Source organism: Vipera berus (assembly GCF_964194415.1).
Source record: "Vipera berus genome assembly, chromosome: 10".
In the NCBI taxonomy this organism is placed as follows: domain Eukaryota; kingdom Metazoa; phylum Chordata; class Lepidosauria; order Squamata; family Viperidae; genus Vipera; species Vipera berus.
In genome coordinates, this window is record NC_138213.1 from 19,849,657 (window position 1) to 19,867,149 (window position 17,493).

General features: G+C 41.9%; 1 protein-coding gene across 1 annotated transcript in view; it reads right to left on the reverse strand.

The window, feature by feature from the left end:
* The window catches only part of PEPD (peptidase D), a 178,911-nt gene that overhangs the window by 89,055 nt on the left and 72,363 nt on the right, over nt 1-17,493 (reverse strand). The gene's annotated exons all lie outside the window — the stretch shown is intronic.

Below are 17,493 nucleotides of genomic sequence, written 5' to 3' on the forward strand. Positions count from 1 at the left end.
CACATTCAGCAGCAAAAGGCTTGAGAAGAGACAAGCATCCAGTTTGTGTGACACAACCATTGTCCAATGAGTGCAGAGAGCAAGGCCACACCTGCTCTTTTGCTGGGGAGGCACCTGTGGGCTCTCCAGAGCAGGAATCGGATGCATACCACCATCTCCCCAGCTATATACGGGTAGTCCTCAGCTTATAACAGTTCATTTAGTGACTGTTCAAAGTTACAGCAGCACGGAAAAATGTGATTTATGGCCGTTTTTCACAGTTACGACCTTTGCAGCATCCCCATAACCACGTGATCAAAATTCAGGCGCTTGACAACGGACTCGCATTTACGACAGTTGCAGTGATCCCCTTTTGCGACCTTTGGCAAGCAAAGTCAAAGTCACCAAATCTCCAGCCTCTCATGCCCGTCTCCCTCTCGCCTTTCTCTAAACACCCCTCCACTTCCACGTATCAGTCTCCACACTCAATAAACTTTCCAGAACCATCTCTGCCAGACTCTTCAGAGCACCATCAACAAACACATACAGAGGCTGTCACCATCTTAAAAAAAGATATACGGAGATCTCATTTCAGTGCTTGTCCTGAAGCTGGACAGGAAGAGCCAGGGTTCGATTCACCTTTTCTGTGAAAGCTAAATGGATGATTGGGGCAGTCATTCTCTCTCATCCCAATCCACTTATGCCTGGAGATTGCAGGCAAGCTGCCTTGGGGAAACCTCGGGGTGGGGGTGGGGAAACCATCTAACTCACTTATTAAATATGTAAATGGCCCAGGAAAATCTACCTGTCTTGCAGGAGCAGTCCAGATTTTGAAGCAAGCACATTTTCCAGCCTCAGTAAATATGATGAGGAAAAGCTGTTCCTTCTATTTCTTTGTTCTGCTCCTGAGCCAGTCTTTGAACCCCCAGAGGGAAGATGGTTCTGGTAAGGATTGGGAAGGCATTTCAGTTGGCTGACTTTCTGCAAAGGGAAAGCAGGACTGGGCTTATAAATAACCAAAGGGGAATGGCAAAGCCAAAGTGATTTTGCTGCAGCTCATTTTTAAGCCTCTGACAAGCCACACTGTGATGGAGGGCCCACGATTTCTGGAGGCAGGCTGTTCCACTACCAGGAAGTTTCTCCTTAATTCTAGGTTGCTCCTCTCTTTGATCAGTTTCCAACCATTGTTTCTTGTTCTTCCCTCTGGTGCTTTGGAGAATAAAATAAACCCCTCGTCTTTGTGGCAGCCCCTCAAAGCCTGGAATATTGCTATCATGTCACCCCAGTTTCTTCTTTCCTTTAAATTGGTCCCTTTTTCATCTTCAGCTACTGGTCAACAATTTTTTTAGTGCAAAGAAGGGCCTGAGTAAGAGGAAGAAGACATTGTTCCCTAAATGAACATTCACCAAACTTCTCAAGAACAAACTGAGCTCTGCAAATGGACAAATCAGTTTGATGGGAGCAAACGTCAATTTTCTTTATTGCTTTATTCATATTATTTGTTTCTCATGCTTATCACCAAATCCTAGGCAGCCTGAGACACTCAACAGTGCGTGTCAAATTGACGCCCTTCAGAAGTGCCAGACTAGAGTTACACTGTCCATTGACAAACATCAGGCATGGCTTGGCCCTTTTGCTCTTTCCTTTCACAATGTAGAGTTTAAAAAAATAACTAAGAGGGGACTTAAGGATCAGGTTCCTTCATAATCTGAGTTCAGAGAATTAAGTCTACAAGCAACTCAGCAATGAAGGACCCCAAAGCTCTGAAGAGCTGCAGGAAGCTGGGGAGAAGAAGTACACTGCTAATTTAATTGTAGGGGAATTTCATTGCTGAAGAATTTGATGTAAATGTCAATCACTGTAAAATAAGATGAGGAATATTTGAAGAGAGTTGAGTCCACTTGCCAAGCTGGCTGGGAGATGCCCTGATTGCTTGATTGGTAATATAGATTGAGATAAGAAAAATTTATCTTGAGACCACAAGGAGACAATGAATACAAAATTAGCTTGGACTTCCAGTTCAGGATGTGCTTTCAAGGTTGCTCTGGAGACTGAACAGTGTATGATCTGCTTAAAGACTGCAATTAAAAACTGTAAGATGACGTTGGTGGAATGTATTTAGTTCACGGGACCGCTTTCTCAAAGAGGAAAGGAAAAGTAATCTCTCTCTTGCTCTCTTCTTCAAAACTCCTCTCCCTAAATGAAACTTCCTAGGAAAGAAACGGGCCCAATTCCAGCTCCAGCACTTCTGGTTGAGAAGGCCTGAAGTGGTTTTTTCCCCCAAAAATTAAAAACACCAACCATGGAAAAGAGTTCATTCAACAGCCTTCATTGATTTAGACAAAACCAACCACGAGAAAACAGTGTCCTCCCAGGAACCTGTCAAATGCAAAAGAGATTTCTTGATGTTCCCGCAGGCAAAAAGGTCAATGCAAAGCAATCACTTTCTCCATTCTTTGCTGACAGGGAGGAGAAGAAAGAGTCAGAAAAACATCACAGAAGTTTCAAAATACAGAAGCTGGAAGAATGGTTAGATGCATTTTCCCTTGGGGTTGCGAAAGAACCCTCAAAGATTTAACCAATCTTTATTTACTTTGTGGGGTAAAAAGGAGATGCATTACCATCACTGTCATCCCAAGGAAAATGCAGCCCCTAGCGGAAAAGGACCCCCTGTGATGTTTCAATCTGAAGTCACACTGGGCACAAAACAACTCACCTCTCACCCTTTCATCACTAGCCGCTGATATGTGTGTTTCGTAGCTTTAATGAATATAATTTTGCATTTAATTCACCTTCACCCTATGCCTCCACAGTTGTCTGCTTCCCTCCAATCCTTTCCCTTCAGTTTTTCTTAAAAGCTGCGTGCACTATTTTGCTGATCCTAATCCAAAAGTGGTACTTGCAATTTTATGAACAGCTTTTCTTTATTTCAAAATTTCCATTATATTTATGTTTTACTCTTTTGTAAAGACTGGTAGATCATATACATAAATACTAAGTTTCCCTGAAAATAAGACCAGGTCTTATATTAATTTTTGCTCCAAAAGATGCATTAGTGCTTATTTTCTACTTAGGGCTTATAATCGGGAAAATACGGTCCTAAATGCATTTGTCGGGCTGATGATCTTAACTGGGGCTTAATTTGGGGGTGGGGCTTATATTACGAGCATCTTGAAAATTCATGCTAGGGCTTATTTTCCGGTTGGGTCTTATTTTCAGGGAAACACAGTAGTAGTCAACCATGCTTACTCTTGACAGACTTGAACATTGGGCTCTATCTAACAAAATGAAATTCAATGGTGAAAAAGTAAGATTCTACATTTAGGCAACAAAAGCTAAATGCACAAGTATAGGATAGATGGTTTCTGGCTCAACAGTAGTAACTGTGAGAGGGATCTTGGAGTCCTAGTGGACAATCACTTAAATATGAGCCAGCTGTGTGCTGCAGCTGCCAAAACAGCCAACATAGTTCTAGGCTGCCATTAACAGGGATAGAATCAAGATCACATGAAGTGTTAATACCACTCTATAATGCCTTGATAAGACCACACTTGGAATGTTGCATCCAGTTTTGGTCACCACAATATAAAAAAGATGTTGAGAGTTTGGAAAAAGTGCAGAAAAGAGCAACAAAGATGATCAGGGGATGGGAGGCAAAACATATACAGAACGGTTGCTGGAATTGGGTATGTTTAATTTAATGAAAAGGACTAGGGGGTGACGTGATAGCAGTGTTCCAGCATCTCAGGGGTTGCCACAAAGAAGAGGAAGTCAACCTATCCTCCAAAGCGTCCAAAGGCAGGACAAGAACTAGAAGCAACGGATGGAAACTAGTCAAGGAGAGAAGCAACCTAGAACTAAGGAGAAATTTCCTGACAGGGAGAACAATTAATCAGTGGAACAGCTTGCTTCCCAAAGTTGTGAGTTGTGAGTGCGCCATCACTGGAAGTTTTTAAGAGACTGGACAGCCACTTGTCTGAAATAGTATAGGGCAGGGGTAGGCAACCTCGGCTCTTTTATGACTCATGGACTTCAACTCCCAGAATTCCTCAGTCCATGGGAGTTTAAGTCCATGAGTCATAAAAGAACCGAGGTTGCCTACCCCTGGTATAGGGTCTCCTGCTTGAGTAGGGGGTTGGACTAGATAGAAGATCCCTTCCAACTCTGTTATTTTGTTACTCAAATTGTGAAGGAAAAAGATTTGATAGAAGAAAATATTTGTAATCGAAAGTATGTGAGACTAAAACACTGGAAACTTGCAGAAGGCAACACAGTCAACAGTGCTTTATTATTTACCATCTTGTTGAGTTACTAGAATGAAGGAAGGAATTGGAGTGGAGCCCCCTCATTGTTGCACACAAAAAATATCTTCAAAGGTGTACCCTTATGAGCTTTGATCGCACTAATGTGGCTGCCATCTTGACTTTTTCACCATACACTGTGGACGATGCTGGTTGCAGTAAAGTTTAAAAAAGCTTTCAGGCTTGTCAGCCAAAATAAACTGACTGTGACTCTCCAAAGGCACAAGTCTCCAAGCCACAAGTCAACAGGAGGGTTGTCCAGCAAAGTTCTGCAAGGACACAACTTTTCCTATTCGAGCCCACAAGGCAAGTTGGGCAGCAAGGCAATTGTTCTTGCTACCTAAAATGGATTTTCTCATGGAGGACCTCTGGCTGGTCAAAGCAGGGACCACTCTACTTCTGTATGACTCAGAAAAAAAAACAAAAACCATTAATTGTGCCTGCAACCATGGAAATGCTCTTTTAAAGAGACTAGGGTTGAAACTTGCTCCTGACATTTATACTTCCTGGGGCTAAAAACATGTTAGAATAATTCTGAAAGGAATAATTGGTCCCAGAGGGACCAATCCACAGGTCATGGGGCTAAGGGAATGGGAGGGGGAGATCTGAGGGCGTGGCACTTGACCCCAAGGGAGTCTTGAAGTAATTTTGAAGGGGGGAAAAATAGAACTTAAGGTTGCAGTATAATCAAGGTTTGCCCTAGTTCACAAAGTTGAAGGGGAAAAATATAAAACAAACCTTATATCAGGAGCTTGGAACAGATGGGAGATGTTTTACTATTCAGAAAATATCATAATAAATAGAGGTGAAAATAAATGGCTTTTTAATTTAACCATTTTTAATAAGACAGATTAGTTTTCATGTTTCTCATGTTTCATTAGGAGATACCGAAGGGGAGAGTTTTGCCCCTAAGAAATAATTAATTACTGGAAATTTCATTAGTCATGCTTATTAGTACATGCAGAATTTTAAGCTCATAATGCACACATACATTTAAACTACGCTATCAACAAAAACAGGGCAACCAGGCAAAGTTCTTCAAGCTAAACTATACAACTTAAACCAGGCGCTCCTCTAGACCAGGGCTTTTCAACCTGTGGTACGGGTACCACCTGTGGTACATTGGCACCTGGCAGGTGGTACACGACCATCCTAGAAAAGTGGTAGCGGGGGAGGGGAATGAGCTGAACCGGTGACAGCACCGCAAAAGCCTGAGCACTGATCCTGGTGCATTTGCTGAGCCCAGAAGAAGCGCCGATCAGCTAGAATGTTGCAGCATCTCCAGGGTCTTGTGAATTACATTCAGATGCTTGGCAACTGATTCATATTTATGACGGTCACAGTCTCCCAGGGTCATTGGCTTCCAGTTGCCCTCCGGGTAAGATTCAAGGTGCTGGTGATGACCTATAAAGCCCTAAATGGCATGGGTCCGGATTACTTACGGGAGCACCTGCTGCCAGCGTCAACTTCCCTTCGTCCAGTGCGCTCCCACAGAGAGGGCCTCCTCAGGGTGCCGTCGGTCAGAGAGTGTCGGCTGGTGACCCCCAGGGGGAGGGCGTTCTCTGTGGGCGCACCAGACCTTTGGAATGATTTACCGGTTGAGCTCCGGATGGCTCCTGACCTTCGCTCTTTCCGCCGTGACCTGAAAACTCACCTATTTCAACAAGCCGGCCTAGTCTGATGGGTTTGAGGTATTTTAATTGTAATTTTAATTAACTTTTTACTGCAATTGGGCTATTCTATTTAATTCTCATTTTAACTTTTGTATATTGTATTTTTATTGCATTTTATTGCCCTGTACACTGCCCTGAGTCCTTTGGGAGAAGGGCGGTATAGAAATTAAATTAATAAAATAAATAATAATAAATAATCTGAAGTGACCAAAACCTGGTGCAACCACCCACCAGATGGAGGGGGAATAAAACCCAAACACCCCCCACCCCACCCCCGCTGCCAATCCTTAACAGAAATGCTTACAACAATGAAAACCTCGGACAGGAGGAAGAGCACCGGGGGGGGGGGCAGGCAGGTGTCTTGCTCGGCTGTGGCTTGGGGGGCACTTTGTTCACTGCCATTGTCACTTCAAACAGTCACTAAGCGAACTATAGTAAGTCGAGGACTACCTGTACTTCATCCCTTTTTTCCTTTTTTTTTTGGTCAAGTTTTTGACACCTTGCTAGGCGACTGGTGGTACTCGGATGTTGCCATATTCTAAAAGTGGTACAATGGGTGAAAAGGTTGAAAAGCCATGCTCTAGACCAGGGGTGTCAAACTCAATTTCATTGAGGGCCACATCAGCATTGCAGTTGCCTCAAGGGGCCGGGTGGGTATGGCCAGGGCGGGCGTGGCCTACTGGGTAGGCGTGGCTAGAGTGCGTATGGCCTACTGGGTGGGCGTGGCCAGCTCTACATCGTTCGCATCAAGGGTGCCTATGGGGGCCTGGGCAGGAGTGGGACAGATCTGAGGGTCTCTGGCAGAAGGAGGGTCTCTGGGCCAGGGCCAAGGCAGTGGGGGCCGTTCCCTCACTGTTTCCAGGATGGCTTCGTGGGCCACATGAAACCACTTCGCGGGCCGGATCCGGCCCCCGGGCCTTGTGTTTGACATGTCTGCTCTAGACATTTTTCACAAACTGCCCTTGCAAATCCAACTGAAATTAGCAGGAAAGTGGTTCAGGAATGATCTTTTTCCTTTCTTTGTTACAGATTTCAAGAGACAGGATGATGGAGATAAGGGAAAGTTTGGCTTGGGGGCAGAGGATGCAGGCCTGCAAAAGTGAAGCTGTTATGGTAACAACTGTATCCTTGTCTCTCTCTTTTTTGTAATATTTTATTAATTTTCTAATTTTACATTTAAGTATTTAAAAAGCAATGTGGTGGCTGGGTTAATCGATAATTCAATAACATACAAAAATCTTTAGTACAAATCTCAAGCTACCACATCAAATATTTCCTCTCTTTTTCCCTTAATATCTACCATCTCATATTTGAGCTAATCAATTATTATATCAATTAAATAAAATAGCATTGTTACATTCATCAATATTTTTTAGCTTATACATATCCTAGTTAGTTTAACATTCAATCTTTATAGACAAAATGTCCTGTTGTTAGTTTTTCTCAATCTTTAGTTTCCCATCAATATTTAAATTTAACATTTGATATTTATAATTTCCAAGTTTTAGGTAACCAAAGTTTCCTTTATAACAAAATCATAACAAAGTCTAATATCCAAGATACGCATCTTATCTATTTGAGTATATTCTATTTCCCACCATCTTACATCATCTAGTTAATAATACAGTATAACATCCTTATTTTCAACTAATTTCCAAATGTCTTAAGTTTAATGACTAAAATTTCCCCTATTTCAACATCAAATATTTGTCAAGGTTGAAAAAGTCTTATCTGTAGTCTGGACTTCAAGCCAAGTCTCCTTTAGACAATAACAAGTTGTAATATCAAACCTGGCCACAGGATGTCACCAATGCTGTTTAAGGTTTTTTAAATCCAAAATTTTTATAATCCTTTTTCCAATTTTATTTCTTTTTTGTAAATAAAAACCAAAGTCTTCAGTAAAGATAAGAAATCTTTTGGTCTCCAAATTTTAGAAGCACATAAATCCAGTTAGATTCTTTCAGTGTTTTAACTCCCCTGGATAATCAATGGTCCTATTCTTAGAGGGTGGGATAGAAGTTCCCTTCCCTCTCTCCTCACAGGGGGGAAGATACTTTGGGCAGCTTTTACAGGAAAAGAAAATACTTAGGATTGAAGAGAGGTTCAGGTCTTACCCAGTCTTATCCGCGATGCTTTAGAAGTGCCTGGTGGTAAGTTTGATTTCAGCTGTCTGCAGCCTAGTGAGGAGCCATATTTCTATGGCTGGTCTTTTGTCCACCGGTTTGGAGGGCTGCCCGGATCAAGTGGAAGGGCTACAGCCCTCCTGCGATCAAGCGGAGGTCCCCTCCTTGCTTGTCGCCCCTACAGGGTGACTCTCAACCCTATCCAGGGTCCCCCAGCAGAGCGAAACCGAACGCGGAAGACAGAGCTTGCCTTCCAGTGGCCACGGTGGCCACGATGGCAAACCGGAAGTCTGTATCCCTGTCTCTTGAGTTAGGGCTTCAATCACAGCACCATGTCCACCATCTTGTAGACTCTCTCTGTCTCTCCCCCCTTGTGTATAGAGGAGCATGGACATAGCTGAAAAAAAGTATGTAGTAGCTGTTACAGAAACATCAGCTTATCACAGGAAGAATGGGTCAGGGAGGGACTACTGCTAAGCTTGTAAGCCACCCTGAGTCTTCGGAGAAGGGCAGGATATAAATGGAATTAAAATAAAAATAAATAAACTTCCGGTTCCACCTTGTAGCGATCCAGCCAAGGGATCACAGAGCTCTGCATCCCACATCTGATTTTGCCCTGCCAGGGGACCCTAAATGGGTCAAAGGTTGCCCTGGAGGGGCAACAAAGAAGGAGGACACCCCGATGATCACAAAATGATGGCAGTTGATCTGCTTGATCCGGGGGAAGCCCTCCAACCCAACAGAAGAAAGACTAGCTGCACATCACTGTCTAGCCCAAGCTACAAGTAGACAAAGTCCAAAAGCACAAACCAGAACAACAGTGAACAGCGTGCTTGAAAATGGGTGAGAATATTGATCTTCTCTCTTCTATTTTGTAACTGATTCCCTGAAAAAAGTTCCCAAAGCAAGAAATCCTCCAAAAGTGAGGAAGGGGACTAAATCCCCATCCTTCCATTGACGGAAGCAGCGAACTAACTTTTAAGGGGGAAAGAAATATACTGAAATGAAATTAATAACACTATAGTCTGGATAAATCTGAAAATTAAGAAAACCATTAAGATTTTACACCCTAAAGAGTTTCGATGAATTTATAAAAAAAAATAAAACAATGTTTTTGATTGAAGAAGTTGGAAAATATATAACTACTGATATCTAATAGAGAATCAGAGCATAGAAAAACAGCGACTCTGACTCAGAAATTGGCAAAATGCCCAGAAACAAAGAATAATCTGTTCTCTTGAACTTTAATAACCTTCAGTCAAATAGAAAACAAAGAAAACAAAGAAAGAAAAATATACTGGGCAATTTATAAGCATAAAAAAGTGTCTACAGAAAAAGAAAACTTCAGCTGTTGTCTAAGCTCAAGAAACTGTTTGCAGAAAAAGAAAAAAAAATGGCTCTTGGCTAATCTTCTAGGGGGAACTTACTAGAAGGCTTCAAGGTGGCTAAACACGCTGGATTGCAACTTTGACGGGTTGATAACTGACCCCTGAATAGAAGAATTGTTATAAAATACTGCTTTCACTGATACCTTGACAACTGGAAGCACACTGGATAACAAAAACTATATATAAAGATAAGAACTAGATAAGATTTGGTAGTTTGGATTTTGAGATTGGCTGGCTCGATAAAGCTAACTAAAGAGACTATGGTATTGGTGAAAGATTATTTGGAGGGAGGAGACGAAATGGACATTGCATATTTATCTAAAAGGGACAGGAAACCACACCAAATATTCTCTTCTGAAAGATCTAGCCTGGAACATTAGAGATCTGCAGGAGTAATACTCCAAGATGAGACAAGTACTTTTCAGGAAGAAATGTACGCAATGCTATGAAAGATTCAAATGACAATAGTTTCAAACAATGATGAGATCAAAAACAATCTTGATGACATAAATAAGCACATATTCAATCTAAACTTACAATTTAAAAACTCTGAGATAACGACGATAAAGAATGAACAAATCAGATAACAGAACACAAACTAGAAGAAAGTAACTTAAATAGGGAAGCTACAAATGAAAAGAACTATAACTTAACACAAACAGAAAAAAATCTATAAGATTTTACTAAAACGATGAAAATGGAAAAGATATTTTATCTGACAGGACTTCAAAACAAATTTGAGGATAAGAAAGAAGATTTAACAAAATGGATTATAGAGCTGCCAGGAAAATCATCAGAGTCTGGGAGACAAAAAGTGTACATCCTACTCAATCTATCCTTTACACTCCCAATAACACCTAGCAAAATAAAGAAATTTCCTGGCAAGCGGATTATATTTTATTGCATTTATATTTTTTATTTTTTATACTAACTTGGAAAGCTATTTGGCAAAAGAAGAAAGCTAGAGTTAGACTTAAGAGATCTGACTCGACATACCAGATGGAGTACTACATGATTAACATGTTAATTAGAAAAGATGTTATATATGGATGTCATTGTTACCTGTACAAACACAAAAACTATTTATATCCAACCTTGTATATATTGAAAATATTATTATATTTATCTAATGTTGACAAAGGAGAATCCTATTGGAAGAAGGGAAGATCAAGGAAACATACTATTAATTAATATATTGATCATGGAATTATAGAAATTAATTATTATTGATAAGTTTTTTTCAAATATATGAACCCAGACAACATGCTGTTTACTAAGCACTAAAGACTGCTATTGCAAAAAACCGATCAAATATATTAAAAAAAAGAAGAATGGGTGAGGGAGAAACTCAAGACTTGCCCACCTTGACCCTCTTTGGTTTAAGAGAGAAGGATGGAGCTTCTGGCCTCTACCAACCAAGTCCCCTTTTTCCATTTCCAGAAAGGGGACACATCTTCCAACCAAGTCTCAGGCTGCAATCTACCCCACTCCTCATTTTACCGGGATGCCTTCTGTGCGGAATGGGACAATTTGCCACAGACAATTTGCAGCAGGACAACTCGCCATGGCCAAGCCGCCGGTGGACAACTCACTGTGGGACTAGAGTTACACTAATATCAAAGAAATATTAGAACAGAATCATTAAAGAAAGGATAATTAAAATTGAAACAGAATATGAATGAAAAAAATTCGAATATTTTTTAGTTATTTTAAATCATTAAATTGAATTGTTGAACTGTCCCACAGTGAGTTGTCCTGTGCCGAGATGTCCTGTGTCAAGTTGTCCTGTGCCAAATTGACTTTGGCAAGTTGTCGTAGACCCCTTCTGGATCCAGAGGTGGTGGTATTAATACTGATACTAATAATACTAATAATACTAATAATAATAATAATAATAATGGGATCATAAAATAGAGAAAGTCATAGAAAATGATAAAGTTAAACTGCTCTAGGACTTCAGAATTCAAACAGACAAGCACCTACAACATAACACCCCGGACTTAACAATTGTTGATAAGAAAGACAAAAAAGTCTGGATAGTGGACGTGGCAGTGCCTGGAGACAGCAGAATAGATGAGAAAGAACTGGAGAAGATAACAAAATACAAAGACCTACAAATAGAAATAGAAAGACTGTGGGCAAAGGCAAGCAAAGGTAGTACCAATAGTAATAGGTGCCTTGGGTGCAATCCCAAAACAACTGGAGCACCACTTGAACACCATCATCGGCACTGACAAATTCGCCATTAGTCAATTGCAAAAGGCAGCCTTACTAGGAACTGCTTCCATCCTGCGACGATATCTGTAATACCATCAAACATCCACATCTGCCTATCCCAGGTCCTTGGTAAGGACTTGATAGGTAGACAAAAATGCCAAATCCAGTCTGAACATCTGGCGGACTGTGCGATGATAATAATAATAATAATAATAATAATAATAATAATAATAATAATAATAATAATAATAATAATAATAATAATAATAATAATAATAGTTGGAAGGGACTTTGGAGATCTTCTAGTTCTTGTCCTGCCTTTGGATGCTTTGGAGAATAGCTTGACTCTCTCTTCTTTGTGGCAACCCCTGAGATATTGGAAGACTGCTATCATGTGACCCCTCGTCCTTCTCTTCGTTAAACTAGACATACCCAATTCCAGCAACCGTTTCTTATATGTTTTAGCCTCCAGTCCCCTAATCATCTCAACATATAAGCCTGCCACATCATGGGGCGGTCTTCAACTAATGAAAAATTAAAGAAAAATTTATTCACTGATGGTACTGAATTTCAGAGATGTTGTTATAGCCATAGACCTCCTTCTGAGTTCATTCTTTGTTGCTCTTCTCTGCACTCTTTCTAGAGTCTCAACATCTTTTTTACATCATGGTGACCAAATATTTGTCACAATGATTATGCTGGAAGAGGCTGCTTTTACTTTGCAGCATGCCAGTGTTCCCATTTTATTATCATCTAATTAAAACTATATTTAAAACTGAACAGGCAAGCCTGATGTGCTACAGGGGTGACCTCTGCATCTGCTGTCGCAGCTTCGCCTTCCTTGATTCCAAACTGTGGGATGCTTGAAGAACAGCCATGTGACTCTTCAGCACACTGCCCTGTCTGCAGAAGCAGGTTTGACAAAAAAATATCAGCATCCTCAAGTAAATCCCACACAAGCTTTTCCTCTGTGGTGAGGTGAAGGCTGGAGGAAAAGCACAAGATCTCCCTCACCCATACATCTCTGGGGTTGACTTTAGTGGCACTGTTGGGACAATATGGAGCCCAACCACATGTGATCCTCTTTGCTAGCATAATAATGTGTCATGGCTGCAACTCTGCCTTCCAAGCTTTTGCAGGCTAACAGCCTGACATTAACAGTGGGGGGAGGGAAGATAGGATTGGAATATAGGGAGGAAACAGGGGAGTAGTGGAAGCTAAGCTATGCCAGCCCAAGATGTGAAAAGCTCCAGCCCATGAAAGCCGGGGAAAAAGGGAAAATTAATTGCACTGCTTGAGCACAGCTTTGCTACTTCTGTAACCATTTAAGCTTCAGGAAAATATACCCTTGGCAAAAACAAGGGACCTGGCGTCTTTCTTTGCTAGATGGCTGAGTGGGATGGTTGACATAATAATTCCTTGTCTATTTTTGAAAAAACTAAGTCTAATTTTGGAAGATTTCCTTTCTTTTTCTATATAATTTTTATTAAAATTTACAAAGAACAAAGGAACTAACACAAACTAATTAAAAGAAAAAAGGTGGGGGGGAGAGAAAAGAAGAGAGATAGGAAAGAGCAGCTTCCAATTTCCTTTACAGCAAATACAAGTATAATTATAAAGTTATCGCTTCCTCTCTGGTTACAAAAAAAAGCTCAATCTTTTCTACAATCCACTTTTTTTAATCATCAAAACCACAAATCTTAGGTGCATTTTTTTTACCATTTTATGCAAAAAGTCTATTAAGGGGTTTCCAGCCAGCCATAAATGTAGATATTGTTTCCTCTCTAAGCAAAGAAGTTAATTTAGCCACCTCTGCAAGTTCCATCATCCTCACCATCCCTTCCTCTGTTTGTGGATATTAGCAAGATTTGCTTTCTCATAAAAACGGCAGGCCAGAAACTCAGCTTGCACCCTTTTCTAAGCGGCAAGGGGGCTTGTGATGTCCCCCAGTGACTTCCTAGAAGTGAAATCCCATTTTGCTGCCTCTTAGGAAAACCCTGAGGGACCAGGAAAGTTACACCACCCACAGAAGTGGAGAGGGGGGAAGCGCTACACGAGCGAAATGCTTCAGTAAAGTGGTGCAGATACATTCTGCTAAGAACTGTTTAGTGGCTGTGAGTGGCGTTTCAAAGCTTGCAATATCCGCTTCATTCAGCTTGAATCTGAAGGCTTCGCCATCTGAGAGTGACATTTCCGAGGGTAAATGTTCGATATTCCATTAAAACCGAGGAAATGACACTAACAAGAACTATAGCATTGGAAACCAGCACACGCCAGGCACTCAATGACGGAACTAAACCAGTTCTCAGCCATTGTGATCAAATCCAATACTTATAAAAACCCATCATCTGGTTCATTGTTACAGCTCATTGACATGATTCTGTGATGAGAGTATTTCCCACAGAGGTTTTGGGTAGATGGAACTCATGAGGATGTTTAGACTTGCATTTGCCGCACAGGCCCATAAGGGATGGGCCAACAGCCACGCTGGGAAGAGATTTTGGGGAGAGGAGGTGTAATCTGGCCAAAGATGGAAGGCACATCTGCTGGCAGCGGATCTCATAACTAGCAACTCAGTCCAGATGGGGGGGGGAAATCTGAGAAGAAGCATTTCCAAGAAACAGGTCCTTACTGAAGTCTTAAGGGAACGCTGGCCGTTAAATTCTTAAGAGTTGAATTACTAACATTAATGGCACCTTATTGAATTCTGTGTAGTTTCCCCTAGCTTTTGTGGGAAAGGGGGGGAGGGGTTTTGAATGGCAGGTTCCATGAAGACAGAAATTCATTTTCATTTAAGCTTACCTTAGTTGGAGGTTTAATTATTTGCCATTGTTTTTACTCTATTTTAATTCTGTTTGCTGCCCAGATCACTCACTGAGATGAGGGATGGATGGATGAAGTTGGTATTATTTAGTACTATTTGCGTTTAATACTGTCCCTGCTCAAGGTGCCAAACTGATTTGAGGGATCTCAGTGTAGCTCCGTTTCCTTAAATGTCATAGCAACTTTGATTTAAACTGTCAGTCATCCTTGAAATGTTTGTCCACAAAATTATATAAGACACAAGAGAGGTGGTAGCAGGTATGGAATAATCTCAGATTCACAAAAGCAAAGGGGAGAAATCCAAAGGAAGGGATTACGTCAAAACTTTTGAGAACTTCAGGGGACAATTTGAAAAAAAACAAGGAGTATTAGAATGGTATTGGAAATCAAGAAAATTGAGCCTGTAGATCCTCCTTTGTAGAGGATCCAGATTTTAGTCTGGAGTTTAAAGGATCAAATCTTTTCCATATTCACAGATTCTGCCATTCTAACCCCTGTCCCTGAATAAATAAATCTTGCAAATCCATAAAAGCAGCAGGGTCAATGGATGGAAAACCAGATGCAGGACCTACTGACAACCAGACCAGATTCTCTGGAATAAGAACTTCCTCAACCAACCCTGACTGCTCTTTAGAAGGCCAGATCCTGAAGTGGAAACTCAAATACTTTGGTCACCTAATGAGAAGAAGGAAGGACTCATTGGAGAAGAGCCTCATGCTGGGAAAGGTTGAGGGCAAGAGAAGAAGGGGACGACAGAGAACGAGGTGGCTGGATGGAGTCACTGAAGCAGTAGGCGTGAGCTTAAATGGACTCCAGAAGATGGTAGAGGACAGGAAGGCCTGGAGGAACGTTGTCCATGAGGTTGTCCATGAGGTCGCGATGGGTCGGACACGACTTCGCAACTAACAACAACAACAAAACCTTCAGAATTCTTCAGAAGTGGCAACAACCATTGGACTACAAAATCATCATCAGTCAGAAGTTGGAATCAACATCTGTGACATCCTAATCTTATTTAACAGTGAAACGCTTATCCAGTTTGGCTTCTCTGGGTTCCTTAGCACTTGCTCTGAAGCTGGCTGAACCCCAGCTGGCTAGCTCAGTTCCTCTCCCCCTCCCCCTTCCCCTCCCCCTCTAAGTCTGCAAGATGGGGAAGATCCTTTACAATTTCCTAGCATGTGGCTTCATTTCGTGATACTCCTAAAAAGGAGAAACATATTCCCCACCTCCTCCACTCCACTCCTGCACATGAACAGATTATTCCTAATTTCAACTTGGATTTATAACACTTCAAATGAATAGGCTATCTCAAACATGAGAATGTTTCCCCTCAAGCTGAATGAAACCACGAACTTAAATATCTGAATAAGCCAAAAAGCGGTGTCTCTGAAATGATGAGAAATCACCACCTCAGATAAAAGCCAGACAAGGAAAACAATGCACTCTTTGGATGGCTGCAATCTTCATTTTCTCTTTGCGCCCTTGAAATAAATGGAATAAATGAAAAATGTGAGTCACAATCCACAAGAGAGCTGCAGAGATACAAGGCAACGTAACGCCAGCCGATCTTTGATGGCCTGATCGCCCGAGGCCCATTTTGGGAATCAGGATGGCCATGAGCAGAATAGGCTGACCTCTCAAACTGTCAAGACGCTGTGTGGGCGGCAGCAGAAGGGAAGGTACACAATCAATATCCAGAGCGAAAGGAGAACAATAGACAAGCGAGGCTGTGCGTTAACATCACTGCTGTTCTACACAAGTCACCAAGGAGCCCTCACCGTTTCTGCCTTCCTGCCTCTATTGATTTTCAGGAGGCGAGGATGCATTTTTGACCTGGAACCTGAAAAGGGAGATGGCAGGACAAGAAAGGGAAGAAAACATTCAGGCTGATGACATCTATCTTGCCTTATCTGGAAAGGGGGAGAGGAGTCTTGCCCCCGGAAGATGGGAGAGAAGCCATGTTAGGTGGTGATGCTGCACCCAGTGCCAGGATTTCAACGCTGCCTCTTTGAAGAGCTACCTGGACAGAGAGATGCTTGTTCGACACCTCATTTGCCAAGGTGCCTCTTGTTAATTTCCAAGGTGTGATTCAAAGCACAAGATAAAAGCTGACATGGCTAAGCTGTTCATCTTCATCCATCATTCTGATTCCTAGCTACCTTTGGGTATGTTCTGTTCCAGCCTACGACCGGCCCTGTTTGAATGTCAGGGACAATCCCTTTTTATAATCAACAGGCTGGAAAAAAACCAACCAAATTTATTTACAAAGAGTTCAAACAAAAGTTAAACGAAAAGTTCAAACAAGACTTAATCCAAAAGGTTAAACAAGAAGTTAAACAAGAATAACAGACCAGGACTCTAGCAGAAGATCTTCAAACGGTTGCCTTCAGCAACCAGCACCTCCCACACATTCCCCTTTTATCAGCAGTCCCAAGGCGTGGCTTCTCATTGCCTTCTCCCGAGTTACCTCATTGCTTTCCTCTGTTTTGTTCTGCTAGATTGCCTCCTGCTCCTAGCGTCCCTGAACAGAGCCAGCTGTGGATCATCTTCTTCCAATCCCTCATGCTCACACAGCTGAGTCTGAGGAGGGAGGGGCCAGGCTGAGAGTCCTGCAGTGCATCAGAGCCTCCCTCTGACACCAAAGGCTCTCCAAACCCCTCCTCCTCCTCCTCTTCAGAATCATCCGACTCAGCTGCCGGAACCACAGGCTGACGCTGAATCACAACAGGGTAGTCACTCCAAGGACAATTCAAAAATAGGAGAGGCAGAAGAATGCAAACTGCTAAACTGGTGGTTCCCCACCTGAGGCTACCCAATTACATTTGGACTGCAACTCTCAGAATTCCTAAGTAACTGGCTTAGAATTCAGGGAGTTGCAGTCCTGGTGGACGCAGGCTGCCTTAAACAGCTCGGAAGTAGCCCCAGATGCTTCTGCAGCGTTTGTTCTTGGGTGAATCCATCTGGTCTGCAATGAGCTGGGGAGGATTCA